The following is a 20675-nucleotide window of genomic DNA, read 5'->3' as shown; positions in this document are numbered from 1 at the left end:
AAAGCACGAGCATTACTCGAACATGGTCAGTCAATGCGCTAAAGTGGTGTCGCGCCCGTTCACCGCTTCAGAATTTCGCCCCTAAGGGAGGAACGCGACGCTGTCATCGAGCGACCAAACTTGAGCTTCGAACGCTTGAACTCTTGCAACGGAGAAAAGTCTTCCGCTCACCGGCCTAGAGCGCTTAGCTATGTCAGCCCTTTCGACATCAATCGGGGAGGACGCATCCTTGATGTTTCCTCAACACGTTAGAGCCGTCGCGAGGGTGACAGCGCGTTCACACTGTCAAGGCTTGTACTTGTGCGCGCCCGCCTTGGCCCTAAGTAATAAACACGCGCCGTGTCTAATATAGTGGAGCGCAAAGGGCTGGAGAATGTTTTGCCAGCCCTGGCGAATGTACGGCATGTGCCGTAGAAGAGCCGTTTCGGTGATTTTCAGAAAACTCTACAGCACAACTCCCGAGTCAACATCATCATCGCTCAGCCAGCCATAACATCGTAGGAAGTAGTAGAAGTAGTAGTGGTTTATTAAAATAATAATAAAAAGGAAGGATACGATTTTTGCTAGCCCCGGCATCTGCCATCGATACTGAAGAACCTCAGCTGGGGCAGCGGAAATAAAGAATAGCAGGCAGAATGGAGAAATGAAATTAAAAGAGGAGAAGGGACAGGAAGTCGGGATAGGTGGAGAGGTAATGCACTCAAACTATTTACACAATAAGAAATCTGTACAGGTTGCACGTGTGATTAGTCCAGCGTAGGAACGTGAACGAGCCTTGCAGTAAACTTCTTCCGGGAAGACCACTTCAGCGTTGTCGGGCCTACGGTTTGCGGTATGCTAATAATTTGTGTAGTTCTTTGCTTCTCGTGATTAAGTGATCTATTAGTATGAACTATTAGTTTTTGGTATTGTAACCTCTCTCAGGTGTATCTCTCGACATGTACACTTCATGACTGAAATGTATTTGCTCAATATCACCTACCTGCTATAAAAAACATTCGATCTCCTTAGCGTTCTCCCTGCGGAGTCTGCCACTTAACTGGAGGATATCTCCCTTATGTGACCGCAACAACTGCCTCCAAATGCTCTAAGAGTGCCCGGGTACAGTGCGTCTGTGACTCAAGGATCATTTTTTTGGGAAGGCCAGGCACTGTTTAGCAAGCAGCTTCATTGTTGTCGTATTATAAAACACGTGTAAGTTCCCAGGCACGAAGGATGGCGTATGCCTTCACTTAAAAGAACAGTTATGCGGATATAATTGCGTGGGTGCCCACAAGTGGCACGTGAATGAATTGATAACAGGAGACAAAGCACAAACTATAACTTTGCTACATATTCTATGTAGTTACCGAGAATATTGAATAAATACATGGCTGCAATAATAAATTAAAATAAATAGGCATTTACTAAATGTATGACCCATCGAGCTTATATAAGTGAGTAATAATAATAATAATAATTGGTTTGGGGGGAAAGGAAATGGCGCAGTATCTCTCTCATATATCGTTGGACACCTCAACCGCGCCGTAAGGGAAGGGATAAAGGAGGGAGTGAAAGGAAGAAACAGGTGCCGTGGTGGAGGGCTCTGGAATAATTTCGACCACCTGGGGTCTTTAACGTGCACTGGCATCGCACAGCATACGGGTGCCTTAGTGTTTTGCCTTCATAAAGACGCAGCCGCCGCGGTCGGGTTCGAACCCGGAAACTCCGGATCAGAAGCCGAGCGCTCTAACCACTGAGCCACCGCGGCGGGTGGAGAAGTGAATAGTGAGGAGTAAGGAGATTTAGGACAGGTATCAAGGAAGCAGTGCCAGAAACGGAGCAATCAAGGGGAGAAAGGAAGTAACAGGAAAAGGGACTTGCGGATTTTAGCTAATTAACTAAAAATTCAGCTAAGAATGGAAGGAAGCCGCGAGGTGCATTTTCTCGCCGCTGTTTTTTTTTCCTTGTTCTTTCGTTTCTTTGTTTGAAACATTCAACGACTTTATGGTGTCTTCCAAAATGCACAACTGTCCCTCTAAGATGTAGAGCAAGCCCTCACTTTTTATTTAATGGTAATACGGAAGAACCCATTTAGATTAATCTGGAGCGTTTGGCACGTGGCCTTGGCTTACAGCAATGACTCTCACTGCGCAATGTACATTTTTGTTTCAATTTTTGCTCGCTTTGAGATCTTAGATTCATGCTGCTGACTAGCTGAGGATGTTCTTTAGCAGCCAACGAAGGCATGGTAAAAAAAATGGCTCGGGCAGGCCCAACATATTTGAAGAAAAAGTCCCTTGGTAAAACTTGGGCATGTTTTTTCACCGAAACATTGTTTCTGACATCCTATATTATGAAAAAACTTTCAGATTAAAGAAGTCTCCCAGTTTTCTTTCCAATCCAGAATATTGGCGAGTATTTCATTATTATATTTAGGAAAAGAAGGAAGAAAATAGCAGAATTTAACAAATATGAAAGGCGCTAATTATTGAACTGTTCACAAAAATAGGTATTGCTTTCCGCATTCTCCGATTAACTTTGGAAACATGTCCCTTGCCGACCAATATTTTTTCAGTTCCCCAAAGTGGATGAAAGCCATTACCTTTTCGAGCCCAGAACACATTTTACGTGAGGCCATTGTGTTAGTGAGAGTAGAAGAAGGCGTGAAGGTTCGAGTCGTTTCAGATATCATCATCATCTTCTTTAAGCGTTCGTCCTCCGTCCTCATGTACGAGTGCTTCGTCTCCGCGGGAAGACGCTGGTAAGAGACGCTACGCATGCTGCTGCGAGGCCAAGTTTCATGTACTGTGCGCTAAGTGACAGTCTACGTGAGGAAGAAACAGATTGTTGGCAGGTACATCCGTGATTTCTGGACAAGTTCGTTCTGAGAGCATTAACGCGATGATTTCATTAGGGTTAACTTAACTTTCAGTATGATTCTATTCCGCGTCATGTAGTTCCCACTTTATATCGCTTATATTTGCAAAATTATTTCGTCGTGCGCTGGAAACTCAGAAACGGAAGCGGCCTGCGCTTGGTGCAAATCTTCAACTACCGAAACAGTTGTGACTGCTTTTGTTCTTAGCAGCAGCAGTTACGAAATCACGCGCCCGCCATGGAACGTTGTGAGGCGCGAGCACGTGGCTGTGTCTTCAGGAGACAGCGAATAGGTCAAAATGTCCCCAATGCTTCAGCGTCCTCGTAGCATCTCGGGTTACGGCTATGCCGATGATTATTCACGTGATGCTCTTAAGTCTACAGCTGGGAAAAGTTGGTTCACATGCACACTGAAATAGCCCGAACGCTGGACACCCGCCGCGGTGGATCAGACCCGTAGTTCCTGGGTTCGAACCCGACCGCGGTGGCTGCGTTTTTACGGAGGCAGAACGCTCAGGCGCCCCGTGTGCTGTGCGATGTCAGTGCACGTTAAAGATCCCCAGGTGGTCGAAATTATTCCGGAGCCCTCCACTACGGCACCTCTTTCTTCCTTTCTTCTTTCACTCCCTCTTTTATTCCTTCCCTTACGACGTGGTTCAGGTGTCCGCCGATATATGAGACAGATACTGCGCCATTTCCTTTCCCAAAAACCAATTATTTTTAGCGCTGGACAGCAGAACAAAGAAGGACATATACAAGACCAGCGCAGGTGTTCTTAGTGCTGGTATATTTACACGATGCCATTCGCTTTACAATGATAAAACATATTTTGCATACATACAGATAGCTGGCATGTGACGTAACGGACGGCGTGACAGGGCTCTACGCGTTGCTTCCACATTGATGCTAATGGTATTCGGGTCAAACGCAGTTTGCGCCTAGATTTCAGTCTTCAAAAATAGAAGCCATGATCCCGTCAATCACACCATTTGCACACTCCAGAATTTATTGATTCGGATGTTCAAGAAATGGGGTCAAGTACGATGAATAAGGATAGGTAAGTGCTGAGAGTGGTGAGATTTCCCTTTGTTCATGGTCATTGAATGACACGATCCCACGCTAGCGTCTCCAGTGCATGAGCAGCCTAAGGAATTACAGCGCAAAACGCGTACATATACTTGGGTAGTCAGAATGAGGCTGTGAGAGGCTGCGGGAGACCACTGTGTACTTCGCATAGCATACTGGCATATTTTGCTCGTAATAGTGCCTTCATCGTGCGAACTCAACGTCAATTATTTTATTTTCTCCTCTTTTAGATTTCACTATTGACGCACAAAGCTTATTAGCTTCCACTTTTCAACAGTTCCTAGTTTCACTCATATTTGAAATATGCTTTTTGAGTGCTTGTAAAGTGTGCTTGTTTGAAGACGTGCATAAATTCGGTATGGTGAACCACCGGTGTTTTGCGCCTGTTCACAGCAACAACGAAATCGCACAGCACCGGGCCAACTGACGAAAGCATTCCCAGGTATGAGTAAGTTACTACAATATTTGAAAAAATAGCCTCAGTATTGCTTCCTCTTCGCTTGATAATATTTCTGAGCTGTCGAAAAACAGCGCGGAAGGAACAGCGGCCGACCGTAAGAAAAAAGATAGGGCAACCGCTTTTGCCTTGCATTCCTCGGAAATTTTTTGTGCGCTGCTCCTTGTACAAAATTAACCTTAACAACTCGAACAAATGCCTCTTGAGAGACAAGGAAACAGACATGATACAATTTGTTAGCTCCGTGTCGCCTCCTGAGTTGTCAGAATAAGGTAGCTTCGATCCGGGTAATATGCGACAAAGAGGTGTTATAAAGTAGCGTATAGCGAAAAGCACTTCTTTCATGCCGGCTACATGCCGTGATGTGAACCCTCCGAGAGAAGGCGCCATTTGGCAGAGTTGCTGTTGAATAATATGAGCTAAACCAAAACATTTTGAAGCGAAAAGCTTCACTACGCCAGCTTTTCGAGCCGTCAGCGGGGCCGCAAGTTTAATCTTGAATGTGGCTAGTGCTCAAACAAGGAAATGACGGGTGTCGCACATATCTCGGTGGACACCCGAAACGCACCCGTAAGGGAAGGAAAATGAAATAAATTGGTTTTGAGGAAAGGAAACTACGCTTGTGTCACATATCTCGGTGGACACCCGAACCGCGCAGTAAGGGAAGGAAAGTGAAATAATAATAATTGGTTTTGGGGGGAAAGGAAATGGCGCAGTATCTGTCTCATATATCGTTGGACACCTGAACCGCGCCGTAAGGGAAGGGATAAAGGAGGGAGTGAAAGAAGAAAGGAAGAAGAGGTGCCGTAGTGGAGGGCTCCGGAATAATTTCGACCACCTGGGGATCTTTAACGTGCACTGACATCGCACAGCACACGGGCGCCTTAGCGTTTTTCCTCCATAAAAACGCAGCCGCCGCGGTCGGGTTCGAACCCGGGAACTCCGGATCAGTAGTCGAGCGCCCTAACCACTGAGCCACCGCGGCGGGGGAAAGTGAAAGGAAAGTTGGTTGGTTTTAAGGAAAAGTAACGCCTGTCTCACTTATCTCGGTGGACACCTGAACCGCGCACTAAGCGAAGGAAAATGAAAGTGGGTTTTCAGAAAAGAAAAACTACGCCTGTCTCACATTGCTTCATTTCCTTTCCCCCAAAAAACATATTTCTTTTTCAATTTGGCTTTCTGAAATTATCTGCAGGGTTTGCGTGTCGTTTGGAACCATATTTGGTTCCATATCCCCGCATACAGTGAGCAATATTACAGCTGTAAATATCCTAGAAGCTATATTGTCACCGAAAGCCGAAAAAAGAGCAGAAGGACAAGCAAAGCAGACACACTAAGCGAACCAACGCACGAGCCGGGGAAGACAAGAAATATCAGTGGGTGCTGTCGCTCCACATGGCGGCGCGAGTAAATGGCTGAAAGTGTGGCAATATTAAATATATACTGTCTTGTGTGAGCGCCTTTAATGTCGTTTCGAAGAAAGCAAGAAAGCCCGCCGCGGTGACTCAGTGGTTAGGGCGCTCGACTACTGATCCGAAGTTCCCGGGTTCGAACCCGACCGCGGCGGCTGCGTTTTTATGGAGGAAAAAAGCTAAGGCGCCCGTGTGCTGTGCGATGTCAGTGCACGTTAAAGATCCCCAGGTGGTCGAAATTATTCCGGAGCCCTCCACTACGGCACCTCTCTCTTCCTTCTTTCACTGCCTCCTTTACCCTTCCCTTACGGCGCGGTTCAGGTGTCCAACGATATATGAGACAGATACTGCACCATTCCTTTCCCCCAAAAACCAATTATTATTATTATTATTATTATTATTATTATTATTATTATTATTATTATTATTATTATTATTATTATTATTATTATTATTATTATTATTATTATTATTATTATTATTATTATTATTATTATTATTATAAGAAAGCAAGATGTTTAACAAATAAAAAATGCCTAGTACTGTGTGTGTGTCAGTATGGCTATCTATGGAAACCACCAGTCGCTCGACCACAAACGTAACCAGGGAGATGCAGCTTTTCGCTTTCGACTAAGGTTAACCCCAGCTAAACCACCAGCAATTTTTTATCAAGTTAAGCCAAAATGCTGGCTAGATTCTTTGGACAAACTAAATAAAAATTTTCGTCAACAGCTTTGAGCTCTAGCTCGAAGCGCATTTATAAAGTTGGCTCGTGCCTAAGCATTTTGGCGCAAAGCTGTTATAAAAATATCAGTTTTCAATTTCCACTCATTAGAGGCGACAGAAGAGAGGAAATAACGAAAACCTCTTCGCGGGTTTTCATTTCCTGCACAGACGGGGACAGCCCTGTGGCCTGGCGGAACACGTTGCGTTTACAGCGAACATTGTAGTTTCAGTTTTAAGCACATGCATCACATATTTCTTACTGATTGAGCCTAATAATGGAAGATCGAAAAAGTGGCGCATGCATGATCGGTTCTCGTCTGGCTGTAAGGCGCAGTAAAAAGTCACGCGATAAAAAATTGACAGCCCCAGGTGGTGTACTTAATCCGGAGCCCTCCAATACGGCGTCTCTCATAACCCATGTTTCTAGTGGGGATGTTGGTCCCCACAATTTATATTTTACATTTTCGCTATGCCACGGAATTACGCGTGGTCAGTTGCGTGACAGATATCATAAACAACTTTCGCTGTAAAGCAGAAGACATTGATGGAGCGCCAAGTAAACGAGCATAAGGGCGTGGTAGTATTTAGGTGAGCAGCAGATTCTTTACTGTGATTCTATTTGGCAGCGCTTAAATGTTTTCCGGTGCGGTGCAGACAACACTGGCGTAATAAAAAATCCTTTTGGTTGCAACTGATAAATAAAATGTATTTATTGATACCACGATAATTATTACAAACTGCCTTGGCATCTGGTATGATTTTACATGTTTCGTGATGTGAGCATCACAGCTACTTGTTGTGTAGACTCCACCTAAGAAAAGCAGGCATCCTGTCTCATGCAGTATCGTCGAAGGCAGCAAGGGCCCGATTCTGACCTGGCTTAAGGAGTTGGTGGCCATCCTGAGTTCCTCAGCAGAGAACCAACACAGCAAGGAGGTTATGCACGCTATTAACGAGACCAAGGCGGTAAAACGGCTCGGGCGAAAAGGGCCATTATTCTAAGAATAATGCGTTCACTTGACCGGCGTTTATTTATTATTTTTTCACTTGTATTACTGTCCCATTACGCCAGGATACTATGAGCTTCAGTCCCTGCGAGTTTCAGTACGAGTTTCACTACAGACAGCGCTCGTCTCTGTCTGTTCCTTCTTTGTCCGCATTGTTTTAGCGCTTTCGAAATATGTCAAACGCGCACCAACTAGCCCTGTCCGCCCTCTTTTGTGTACACCTTATGTCATCGTTACGACCTACACGCAGTTCTTGATCGACAGCACGGAGGGGGTCGGCTCGCCTTCCCTTGAGCGCTACCTGGTGGCCAATTCCAAGAGAGACTTCTTCAATGACATCAACTTCGTCTTCATCTCGGGCGGCTTCTGGCTCACCTCCGATACGCCGTCCATCACATATGGCGTCAGGCAAGATATCTTCGGTCGAGTCTTGCGGAATATGTAGAAACCGTAAAATTGCCCGCTGCGCAAAAATTTTGAAAGCTGTCCGCGCATTCCTAAAGCGTCTGGTATACACGGACTAGGTAGTGAGGGCTCCTCATAACTGGTGACCTGCTATCTTTATTATTACATCGTCTTAGGAGGCTTCGGTGGTGACCGAAGGAAGGCAGCGGCTTGCGTTAGACATAACTCTTAATCTTCTGTGTCTTCTCTGAGGGCTTTACGAAGGCAAAAAGTACAGCAGTTTTCTGTGGCCCATTTCGAAAAGCTGCCGCAACTTGCTACGCATCAATCACTTCAAGCACTAGTGTGTTTCAAACACAGTACTTCGTCAAAACCCTCTATAAGAATTCGAGCGGTGTACGCCTAATGTTAGAAAGAGGGTAGATGGACATCGTAACGAAAACACGTCATCCCTCCCGCAACGCTCTTGTAAAGAGCGCAGACAGACAGGCCTGAACGGATCGCTATGCTGGTCAGAGCACCGACCATGGCGTAAGATAGACAGTACAGCCGACTCTACTGATCAAAGGGAGTTAATAGTGCTACATCGAAGTAAGCTTGCTGATGCGCCCGATAGGTGGCGCCGGATTAGCCCTTCGGTCCCCGCAGGACAGGAGAAATAATAATAATAATAATAATTGGTTTTTGAGGAAAGGAAATGGCGCAGTATCTGTCTCATATATCGTTGGACACCTGAACCACGCCGTAAGGGAAGGGATAAAGGAGGGAGTGAAAGAAGAAAGGAAGAAGAGGTGCCGTAGTGGAGGGCTCCGGAATAATTTCGACCACCTGGGGATCTTTAACGTGCACTGACATCGCACAGCACACGGGCGCCTGAGCGTTTTTCCTCCATAAAAACGCAGCCGCCGCGGTCGGGTTCGAACCCGGGAACTCCGGATCAGTAGTCGAGCGCCCTAACCACTGAGCCACCGCGGCGGGACAGGAGAAAAATGAAAAATGAAAACTGGTGTTTGAGGAGAGGAAAAGGAAATGAGGCAGTAACTATCTTGGTAAACACTCGAACCGCGCAGTAAAGAAAGAAAGGGAAAGAGAGAAAGAAAGAGAGAGAGAAAAAAAGAAAGATATAGAGAAAGAAAGAAAGAAAGAAAGAAAGAAAGAAAGAAAGAAAGAAAGAAAGAAAGAAAGAAAGAAAGAAAGATATAGAGAAAGAAAGAAAGAAAGAAAGAAAGCTAGAAAAAGAAAGAAAGAAAGAAAGAAAGAAAGAAAGAAAGAAAGAAAGAAAGAAAGAAAGAAAGAAAGAAAGAAAGAAAGAAAGAAAGAAAGAAAGAAAAAGGTGCTATAGAGGAGGAGCACACGAGCGCCTTTTGTGTTTCGCCTTCATCGAAACACGGCTGAAATCAAGAAAGTTAATATACCTTACGCAAGCACAGAGAATACGAAAAAAAAAATCTCTGAGCCCTACACTTAGCCACAAAGTATGCAGGGTTACAAAAGCCATCGTAAGGGGGCAGAGATAAAAGGCTAGCTGATTAAAGAGGCACATAGTATTTAGGACTTTGCCGAAAGACATCTTCATGATATGAAACAACCAGCAATAACAGAAAATTACTCTGTAATAATAATAATAATTTGTTTTTGGGGAAAGGAAATGGCGCAGTATCTGTCTCATATATCGTTGGACACCTGAACCGCGCCTTAAGAGAAGGGATAAATGAGGGAGTGAAAGAAGAAAGGAAGAAAGAGGTGCCGTAGTGGAGGGGTCCGGAATAAGTTCGACCACCTGGAGATCTTTAACGTGCATTTTGCCTCCATAAAAACGCGGCCGCCGCGGTCGGGTTCGAACCCAGGAACTGCGGATCAGTAGCCGAGCGCCCTAACCACTGCTCCACCACGGCAGGTTGGCAACAGTAACGCATGATCAAAAAAGAGGCGAGGAATTTGTGTTCTTCTTCCACAAAGCGGAAAATGGCAGCGGGTAAAAGGAACATGCTAGGTAGGTAGGTAGGTAGGTAGGTAGGAAAAACTTTATTGAAAATGCCGGCAACCGACGGTTTGACGCGTCGTGACGTTGGCCAAGCGTCGACCCGGGGTTATGCCCTCCTCTGCACTACCCCCGTTCGGCCCGTTTGTGGTGGGTCGTGAGGCTTGTGCTTTTCGAGCGCACCCCGGGCCTGCTGGACGGCCCATAGTTGAATGTCCTTGTCTGCAGACTGCACTGCACTTTGAAGTTCGGGCGGGTATATCCTGGAGGTAGCCTCGGTCGGAAACCTGGCACAGTCCCACATGATGTGCCATTGGTCCGCCGGACCAGCTGCACAAACATTGCACACATCGCTCGGATAGAGTTCTGGGTGAAGTACGTGTAGCACTGCCGGGGCGAGGAGTGACCCGGTCTGTATCTGTCTTAGGATGACGGCCTCCTCCCGACTGAGTGCCGGGTGGGGAGGCGGCATTGTCCGTCGAGCTAGGCGGTAACACATGGTAACTTCGCCATAACTGGTTACGCGGTCCTTGGTTTCGAACCACCACACGGAACGGTCACTCTCGGGGGCGCGGAGAGTAAGCGCTCGCGCCGCCGAATGGGCCGTCTCGTTGTGGTTCGGCGAGGATGCACACTCGCCCGCGTGCGCCGGGAACCACTTGATACGGATGGTGCTGCGGCGGTCTTGGGGCTGGAGCTTGCCGATGATGGCGGCCGCCGGCGCGCTCACTCGCCCCTTGGCAAAGTTGCGCACGGCGTTCCTCGAGTCACTGAGCACGGTGTGACACTCGGCCTCGGAGATCGCCAGAGCGATGGCAACCTCCTCGGCGTCTGTGGCGTCCGTGCACCGCACGCTCGCTGCCGTTGTCGTGGTGCCGGTAGCCGCCGCAACGACCACTGCCGCGAAGCCTTCTCGTTTGTATTCCGCTGCGTCCACGTATCGGGCGTGCGGGTCTTGGGCGTGTTTCTCGATGAGGGCCTGGGCCCGTGCCTGCCGCCGTTCTTGGTTGTATTCGGGGTGCACGTTCTTCGGGATGGGGTCCACATGGATGTGAGCCCGCGCCTCCTCGCTGATCTCGCATGGTTGCCGGCTGGGGGTTCGGGGGTTGTAACCCAGGGATGTCAGTATACTGCGCCCCGTCTTGGTGGTAGAGAGGCGCTCCATTTGCGCGGTGAGCTGCGCCTCGGCTATTTCTTCTAGGGTGTTATGGACGCCGAGCTGCAGGAGCCGAGCCGTACTCGTGGTCTCCGTTAAGCCCAGCGCCGTCTTGTAAGCCCGTCTGATCAGCGTGTTGATCTTGTTCCTGTCAGTGACCTGCCAGTTGAGGTAGGCCGCAACGTAGGCGATGTGACTGATCACGAACGACTGGACGAGGCGCACGAGACTGTCTTCACGCATGCCCGCACGTCGTGTCGAGACTCGGTGTATGAGCCGGATGGCGTCCATTGCCTTGGTGGTAAGTTTGTTGATGGTCTCGTCGTTGCGGCCGCTCTTGTTTAGCAGCAGGCCCAGGACTCTGATCTTGGGAACTTCGGGGATGCGTTGCCCCGATGCGGTCATGATCTTGATGTGATCGCACTCCCGAGGGGGAGCGCGTTTCCGTCCCGGTCGTAATGGTGTGAGGACGAACAGCTCGGATTTGGCGGGCGAGCACACTAGGCCGGTGCCGTCAAGGTGCTGCTCGATGGCGGTAACCGCGGCTTGTAGCTGTTGCTCGATGCTGGCGTCGGTGCCGCCGGCCGCCCACAGGGTAATGTCGTCGGCGTAGATCGTATGCCGGACGCCGGTCCCCGCTACTGCCCTCGCTACCCCGATCATAACGAGGTTGAAGAGCAACGGCGAGATGACCGAACCCTGCGGGGTACCCGTGCTACCGAGCTTGCGTTCGGGGAGTCTGAGGTCTCCGGCGTGCAGTTCCACCGTGCGGTTGGTCAAGAAGTCTTGGATGTAATTGTAGCTCGTTACCCCCATGTTGAGTCGTGATACTTGTGCTAATATGGCTGAGTGTTTGACTTTGTCGAATGCGCTTTGTAGATCGAGCCCCAGAATTACTTTGCTGTCTTGTGTCTTGTTGTCGATGATTTCTTGTTTTAGCATGCTAAGAACATCTATAGATCCAACGCACAGTTTGTGGTGAGAGCACGTGAATAAGAGTAGTTTGCAGACCGGTAAAGAGTGTGTTTACAACAGTGAAGAATTCGTTAGCTATTTAAGTCAGTGCATAGAAACTCTCAGAAATAATGGAGAGATCCTCCTTGATGGGGATAGGAATGTTCAGACTGAGGAACTCGATGCGCCAGCGGACTACAGCGGCACAATGTTATGAGAGGTTTGTGAGCGACATTGTCTCATCATAGTTAATACAGGACGCTAATAAATGAGTTAATATTTAATACGCTGTTGTAAATACAGCAGGCATAATTCGATGCAACGTTAAATGTTCATTTCGAATAATAATAATGACGCCATCAAAATTGCATGCAGCTGCCGATTTTCATTGCCTTTCCTGTTACGATCTTTGATGGGATGGGCAGTATCAAAGAAATAGATAAAAATAAGGACAAATAACGTGTAAATGTGGCAACCTATAGTCGAGGGTTGACTGCAGCACTGTCACCAAAGTTAATTATGAAAAGATAAATAAAATGAAAATAGCTGTAGAGGGTTTTTACAGCTTAAGTAGTAACCATAAACGGATGACCCTCGAATCTGGCAACGTTGACAGAACTACAGAGCTAGGCCGCGATGAGGGCAAAACCTTTTTGATCACTCAACATGTCGCGAATATTCTGGAACGAGTATAGAAAGAAGGAGCACAATCTCCAAGAAAACACTTTGGCTATGACGAACCAATTGGCTGCATCAAGGAGGTCTAATAGTTAATAATGATTGGTGTTGGGGGGAAAGGAAATGGCGCAGTATCTGTCTCATATATCGTTGGACAGCTGAACCGCGCCGTAAGAGAAGGGTAAAGGAGCGAGTTAATGCAGAATTGCGAATCAACACAGAGAAAGCAAATTTATCTCTGGCACATGTTGTAGCCACGAAGAGACGAAGCAAAATCCTTGCAGCAATATATGGCTATTGAATGTACTGAAAACCGTCAAAATAATGACCAATTCACTCCGAAGTGATTAGTTCAGCTCAAAGCGCATACTTCGTTGATAGCGCTTCTAGTTTTCATCTGTCCTCTTCGGCCACTGGTGATCGTCGCGTTTCATTTCGGGGCAGTGTCGGATGGTTTTACCTGCGAGGAGGGCAGTGAAATTTGAACGCGTGAACGAAATCGCGCCGGTGAGCGAAGGGTACAGGAATGAGAGTGCACAGCGCAAATCTTAACGCTTGCGGAGCGCGGGACACTGGGGTGGCCTTATCCGGTCTGGCGTATGCACTGCGGTGCTCCCGAGTTGGTGTTCCTATCTGCGTGTTTCGACGGCACCGACTAATAACTTGCAGTTTTATTGAGGGGCCCCTTTATTTTACAAGGCTCGTTGCCCATGAGAGTTTCTTAACGGTTAGCGGTGTCGAAGGCCTACGTAAGTTTTAGACGAAAACGTTCGCGTTCATTGTTGCTTATCTGTGCAGTGGGGAGAAGCCACACTAGAAAATGTGGCTCATGAGGTCATATGACGCAAAGTTGTTTGAACGATGTTCAATATGGAAGAAGGAGGATCGGCCAATGTAGGGCACAGCTGTCACCGTTCACTCTTCGCCCTGAGTAATAGCAATGTCACCTGCGATTTTTTTTCATAAATGTAGTTCAGGTATGAGAGCAATTGGCCTTTGAGTAAAATGATCACCGGGACTACGCTTCCATTCACTTATTCCTTGAGTCCATCAGCTGCTTGCTTTGATCCCTTAAGTAAGGACTCAGACATCGTTCGCGTAAATACACAGTGTATAAAATTTTTTCTAAAGTGCCGCATTCATAAACGGTGACCATTCAGAGTTACTGCGATAAAAAGTTTTGTTCAAAATAAGTTGGAAGTCCTCTTCAATGCGTAATGTCGCTCGCTGGAAACGTTAGTGCATACGTACGCAACCTGGAGAAGTTATTTTAGGGCGAAATCTACAACCCCCTGACGCTGTATGCCTTTGGTTTTTGATAAAAATGACTTTCGATTCAGACTTCCCTAATCTCAAATGCACTTCACACGTAAGCATTCAATCTTTAATCCTGCATCAAGCAACAGCGTACTGACCCCTGCATTTTCGCGGCTATGATTAATTGGGAGAATCAGATTATCCCACTAGCAGCTGATCATTCTTTTCCCTAAGACAATCTGTAATGTCCCTTTTGCAGGCAAAGCTGTTTACCTGCATGTACGATCTGTCCAAACTATTCTGAGGAACTCCAAGGGTGGCTCAACGTGCGTATTCGGGACGCTGCGAAGACCTCCAAATGGGCACTCTTGTAAGATCAGCGACCAGAGTCGTGCAGGCCTCGAGATCTACACGCCTGACCAGGGACAGTGGCAACGCATCTAAACCTCCGTTCATATGCACGCGGTTCTGCGAAATAACTGAGCTTCTTACAGAAGGCAGGGCAGACATTCTTAGAGTTAAAATATTTCTGGTTACCGTAATCACGATTAAAACGCAATTGTTTATTGCTCCCCAAAACTTCTGCCTACTTTGTTTTCTGCATTTTTCCACAAAACAGAATCGTGGTCAATGCATTGTCCCGAAGCGTGCAAAATATACCGTCGCGGGCAAGAAACAGACATTCAGCATCTGTCACTGTCGTAATGGAGTGTCGGTAAACACCCCCACCCCCCCTCCCGATGCCCGGCGTTTAACTAACAATAATGACTGCAAATGCCAGTAGCTTTGGCTAGGCTAAAAATTTATGGCATTTCAACGCTAATGCAGAAACCTCATTTCCTAACGCATTTATTCTAGAGTTCACCTCTTTGCTTTCCGATATCAATGAGAGGTACTATAAAATCCAAACTTTCCAAAACTAATCGACGGGCAAAAGAACCTCAGTAGACTTCTAGCTAAAGAACCCCAGGTGGGCGAAATTTCCGGAGCCCTTCACTACGGCGTCTCTCATAGCTTGAATCGCTTTGGGACGTTAAACCACCATAAACCAAACCAAACCAAACCATCATTTATGCAACAGGACAAGAAGGCAAAGAAAAGTGTTTGCCATTAAGCGGACATCCTATTACTGCTACCAAAAAAAGAAAATCGGAGCCTGGTAGGTAATTGGTGCGGTGATTAAAGCAAGCTTAGTCGGCCTAATTGCCAATGACTTTGCAACCATGTAGAAATTTGTTTCCTCCTTGCTAATGTCAGAGGCAGCACCGAAGAGAAGAAAAGGAATTGTGGCTTGGTTGTGTATGTATTTTTTTCACGGCTATTGTCCCACACCGGATGTTCTTAACGGCAATTAGTCGTACTGTTAGTTTTAGTGCGGACGACCGGTAATGAGTGGAAGCTATTCAAACGAAGCAGGTGGAAAGACAGTCTTGCATTCAGCACTTTTTCTTTAATACAATAACTCCCAAGGCAAGCTCTCATACAAAAATGAAAGAAACTACGTGCTTTTTTTAAAAAAAAAATAAGCCAAATTCAGAACTCAAAACTAAGTAATATTATGTTTTAATGGCAAAAAGAAAGATACCTTTTCTTGGGAAAAACTTCTGAAACTGCAACACATGGCAAAACCCAATAAAAACGAACAAAAAGTACCGACAATAGCAATCCTAGTACCGGCAATCCGTACTAGGAGTAAATAGAGGGAACAAAAATAATATTAAGGAGTTTTAAGGATGGAGAAGCAAAAATTGCCTGAGACGTATGAAAGGACTGGGAAGAGTTTTTATGGTTGGTTAGGACGCCGATAGAATCAATCACAGACAGTACGGCGCGCTCCCTTTTAATATCCGTGCAGACACACATTCCGGCACAATGCAACATCTCTGTTCTTGAGAAGAGGTCGTCCTTCCAGTACAGCCCTAAGCTGCTGCACCTTACATTGCTATGCGTACATTTTCTTGTCTGGTAATACCTTGCAAAGCGTTCATTTCTGATCATTTTTTTTGTTTCCTCAAATCAACCATTTGTTAACGCTTCTTCTTCTATTCAGAAAAAGTAATCTCTACCAATCCTATTTTAGGGTGGCTTTGAAGATGGCAGCTCAAAGGCACCTCTTTGAATTGATGATTTTCTATCTCAGAGTTGCACTCCAATTTTAATTGTTTTCAGAGTACGCCTAAATGCCTGCCTTGGCGTAATTGGCGTATTTTCCAAACTTTAAATGGCGTACTTTTCAAACGGACCCCCTATGAAAAATATATTATGATGATGATGATGATGATGATGATGATGATATTTTTATGGCGCAAGAGCATCGGTGGACAAAGAGCGCCATGGCACAAGCTATTTTCTTCTACACAAGGTCGAGTCAAGGACCCATTTCCCAAGCATTTCACTCCAAATAAGCCGAGCACCAGACCAGAGACAGCTTTTAGCCATTGTATCAACATCGGGTACCCGGCGGCATCGCGGATCGAACCCCGCACCTTCCGCATACGAGGCGGTAGCTCAGACCACCAGGTCACGGCTGCCGTCCCTTTGAAAAATTAATAAAAGTAGAGTAGTCGACGTGATAGCCGCGGTGCGGGCTAATTTCTCACTCACTTTTAAGAACCACTGGCAAGCCAGCTAGCACTACGTTTAGAGGGGTCACACATTACACACAAGGGTTTCAGGTCTGTTTCGCAGCCGCTTTCAAGATCCTCCAGCATGCGAGCGAGCGCTACGTTTAAATGAGTCGCATATGATGCATGGCAGAAAGATGTCCACCATTTTATTTATTTATTTATTTATTTATTTATTTATTTATTTATTTATTTATTTATGAATACTGGCAACCCTCATTAGAGGGTCATTACAGGAAGGGAAAATGAAGAAAAAAATGGATATATACACAAGACTGAATAAGCCTCTTCAAATATTCAATACAAGAGATCATAAAGACACAACACAATTCACACCACCGTACAGCCACCTGCTATAAAAAAAGCAATACGGGACAGTCAGCTAAGCGCACATCGACAGGAATCCATGCATGCCTAGAAAGTGTCACCAGTTGCATCATAATCAACACAATCGACTAGACTAGGCCAGACTAGACAAATATTGGCCCAATGCCATGGACTTATAAATCTTGACACCTGGTGTATCGTACATCAACCCAAGGGACACAACTCTTCATCAATGTCGCTATGCTTTTGTACTCAGTCGCAGGCAGTGAAATAAGAGATTATTTATGCCTCTGTAGTTGTTGGCCCCTAGTGCGCACTCCATCGCCTCAAAATATGCAGCAGTTACCTTGAGCCAGTGACGATGAATGTAAAATTTGGCGATATTTGAATGAAACCCGCTTCACGACATGCAAGAATTTCCTTGAGCATTTTCAAACTCCAGTTTACTGCGCCCACCCAACACGCCACTCCTTCCATTGCCATCCCACCTGGTCTACATGATACGTGACTGCGAATGACTGAGTACACAGCCGACGCAGCTTTCTCTGGTTTCACCATTTACAATGATCACCTTACAAACAAATGTACTTGTGGACACTTGCTTCAATAACTCTCACTCCACCTTTATCCGAAGACCACGCAGCACGAAAGTTTTAATCAACAGTTACACTTGCTGAATGTTCCCAACTTCATAGGTAGCTAATGAACTTCTATTTAAGTAAGATTTAAGTGAGTTTAAAATATGTTAAATGTAACAAAAATATAAAAAGTTCAAAAGCCAAAAGTGCAAAACCCTCCGGAAATTCATTCATCGTTGAAAGGAAATTACGGTGGTTGTTTTGCAATAACAGGCCTGGCCTTCTGTCTCCCAGGGTCCTTGCTTTAGCAGGGTAGGAGGAAAAAACCTTTGAGAGAAAGTTGATGAGTCAGTAAAGTTTCGTACGATTATTAAACAGAAGCGCTAATGCAAGTACTGGTGGGTACCCTTTGCGATGAGGCCTCTTCAGCGGTGTCCTCAAATTAATTCGTAGGAATTAACGAAAATGACAGTGGTGAATGATGAAATGTGTCAGAATTGAATATGAAATCAGCACTCATATTCACAAAGAAGTTGCCTGTTGTTTCCTGCTTTAACACTTACGTCGTTATGATAACGTTTTGCACTCATTGTGATAAATCCAGGCGCTCACAAACAACGACACAGAGGGGCACAGCGCTTTGTCCGCTCTGCGTCGTTGTTTGTGAGCGCCTGGATTTATCATAATGAACGTATACCAACTAGCTCAGTTTTCTGCCCTGTTGCAACGCTTTGCACAGTTGGTGGCTCTTGTACAATATCGTACAGCTGCTATCATGTGTGTCTCATGTGTGTCCAAATCTCGAAACGAAGTCTTAGTGAAGATAGGCGTTCAGTACATCTATGTCGTGCTGATTTTTTTTCTATATTCGTAGTCTACATATCGCTCATTTTATTACGCTATTTTTTCAAAGGCTGGTACTAGATGAAATTAACTCTAGTTTAGTGATCTTTTATGCAGAGTAGTCCTAGTTCCCAGAATCTAAATTGTTTACATCATTTGGGCCAATTCAATAAACAAATAAATAAAAAAAACCTTTGCAAGACAAAGAAGTGCAGCGGGCGACAAAACTCCTGGGCATGGTAGAAAATAAACTGCAATGAAAATAAAGCCATATATACGGCACGACGAGAACACTAAAACACAAAGTTTCATTTAATCTAGACTGCTCATCTTCCCGATGGAAGCTGGGTGTGTCTTTACTGTTTTTCTGATTAAAAGTTATTCTTACCCGGCCACTTGCATCGTCGTCTGGACAATCGCTGACAACCCCGCTGCTGTAATGATATCTTACTACTTTTCATTAAAAATTGTCAACTACTCTTAGCAAATTGTCGTTATGCTGTCGCTCTCTGGCTCTGCATGTATGCACCGTAACACTAGCGCTGATTTTGAATCATCCCGCAGTCAATCCCTAAACCTGTCTTAACCCCATTCTTGGACCCTAAATAAATATTGAGCAGTGCTACTTAGATTATAAGGAGTAGTAGTAACTTCCTCCGCGCCCTTATATTAAAGCAATACACGCAGAGTCAATCAGCCCTGCCTGAAAAGTCCGACTGGTACTCTACTCTCGTTAAGTAGGTTCGCCCTTCACTGGTTTTGAATTTCAAAGAAAGGACCGGTAGATACCTTTAAAAGCTACATGATGGACCTAGCTTAAGACTGTGCACATTTTAATAGCTATTGAAGTTTCGGTTTTACCAAATATTAATCTTGAATCTAATCTCTCTTTGAAAACGCTTCCGGTGCTATTCAGTGTGGTGTTCCTCGTTAGAAAAACGACAGTTGTTTTATTGTTCAGAAAATCAAAATAGGCAATCTCGATTTCTTAATTTTTAAAATACACTCAATGGACCTGTTTAATTGGCAAATATTTATAGTTCGAGAGTGCTGGGCGCAGTATTTTTTTTCGCTCTTCCGTAAAATTACAGACGAGTTGATAACTGTCCCACTAAGTAGATGTACTATAAAAAAGTAAACAATTTTGCCACGTTCTAGGCATTTTTGAACTCTTCCAAATATCGTTCTGAAATTAACACACAGGAGCTCTGTTTTGGCTGCAATGTGACCTGTGTATTAACCTAGTGGTACGATTATAGGGCTCTTCAACTACGTAACTGTAGTTCTTTGTGAAGTCTATGTATGTCATTGTGTTGTCTTTTTAATTGATTGCTTTCAATTCTCACAAACATCTCGCTGTTCTTTTCCTCGCAGCTGAATTAACATTTTGGTATTCAGAATATAGACAAATTTTCGCGAAATTTTTCTATATTTAATACGGTTGTTTTTGCCGACAGTCTCTGCAGCTGATCCACTATTGTACCTGCATAGTTTAGTAATCTGTTTCAGTAGGTAGTGGGTTGCGGAGCTGAATCTTTATATTTTCAGCGCCAGAGCCCATGTTTCTTAAGCTTAAAATGCAGATTTTTTGGCAAAATGCAGCAGGCGCTTGAAATTTCAATTGTCTAAACACACGCAAACAGTATGGGCGCAACTTTAACCTGCCAAACCTGGTAAGTTAGGCGAAGGGCAGAAAACAATGAAAAGGTAGATTTGGCATGACTTTTCTTCCATTTGTGATGCATTCCTGCGCAGCTCCGCATTAAGAGTCGCTTGTTGTCACCATGCAGCACACCATTTTTTGCCTGGAAAACAGTGAGAAACCGCGTCGTATTCGTGAAATTACCTAACAGAAGAGAACTTACTCGCTGTTGAGGTGGTCTACCTCTCTCGGAGGCATGCCAAGTACTGCGGTCTATGATGATATTTGACCGACAGTTCTTCACAGCGTTATCTTCAAAAAAATTCACACTGTTTTACAAGGCATTTATTTTGGAGGGAACATTAAATTTGGGTCATCTTTGCTAGTTCTTTTTCCTGGGCACATTACTCTTAGGATTAAATCATCACTAAATTACGCTCCTTATGACGGTGGATGGTTGAGCCCAAGGTATGAATACACTCTCTTTTCAGTTCCATTTGTATGCGTCATCACTGCAGGGGTCATTCCCAATGACCACAAGCTCTTCAATTCTGTCGACACCTGACACTTCCTGATCGCCGTGTTCCGAGTGGGCCCCATTCTCTTGAAGTGTACGAACTCCCATTTCCTGAGTGCTATAGCACCACTGGCTGCATTTATAGCAGACCCGGTCTCCCAGAGTA

At 45.4% G+C, this 20675-nt stretch overlaps 1 long non-coding RNA gene across 1 annotated transcript; it reads left to right on the top strand.

Annotated features, from left to right (window-relative positions):
• Positions 1 to 2669: 2669 nt before the first annotated feature.
• Positions 2670 to 7500, top strand: LOC144130424 (uncharacterized). The gene is made up of 3 exons (XR_013314096.1): positions 2670 to 2743; positions 4339 to 4387; positions 7383 to 7500. It is a non-coding gene; the product is annotated as an uncharacterized LOC144130424 (long non-coding RNA).
• The last annotated feature ends 13175 nt before the right edge of the window (positions 7501 to 20675 follow it).

Source organism: Amblyomma americanum, chromosome 4, assembly GCF_052857255.1.
Source record: "Amblyomma americanum isolate KBUSLIRL-KWMA chromosome 4, ASM5285725v1, whole genome shotgun sequence".
NCBI classification, from domain to species: Eukaryota; Metazoa; Arthropoda; class Arachnida; order Ixodida; family Ixodidae; genus Amblyomma; species Amblyomma americanum.
This window is presented reverse-complemented; position numbering and strand designations above follow the sequence as displayed.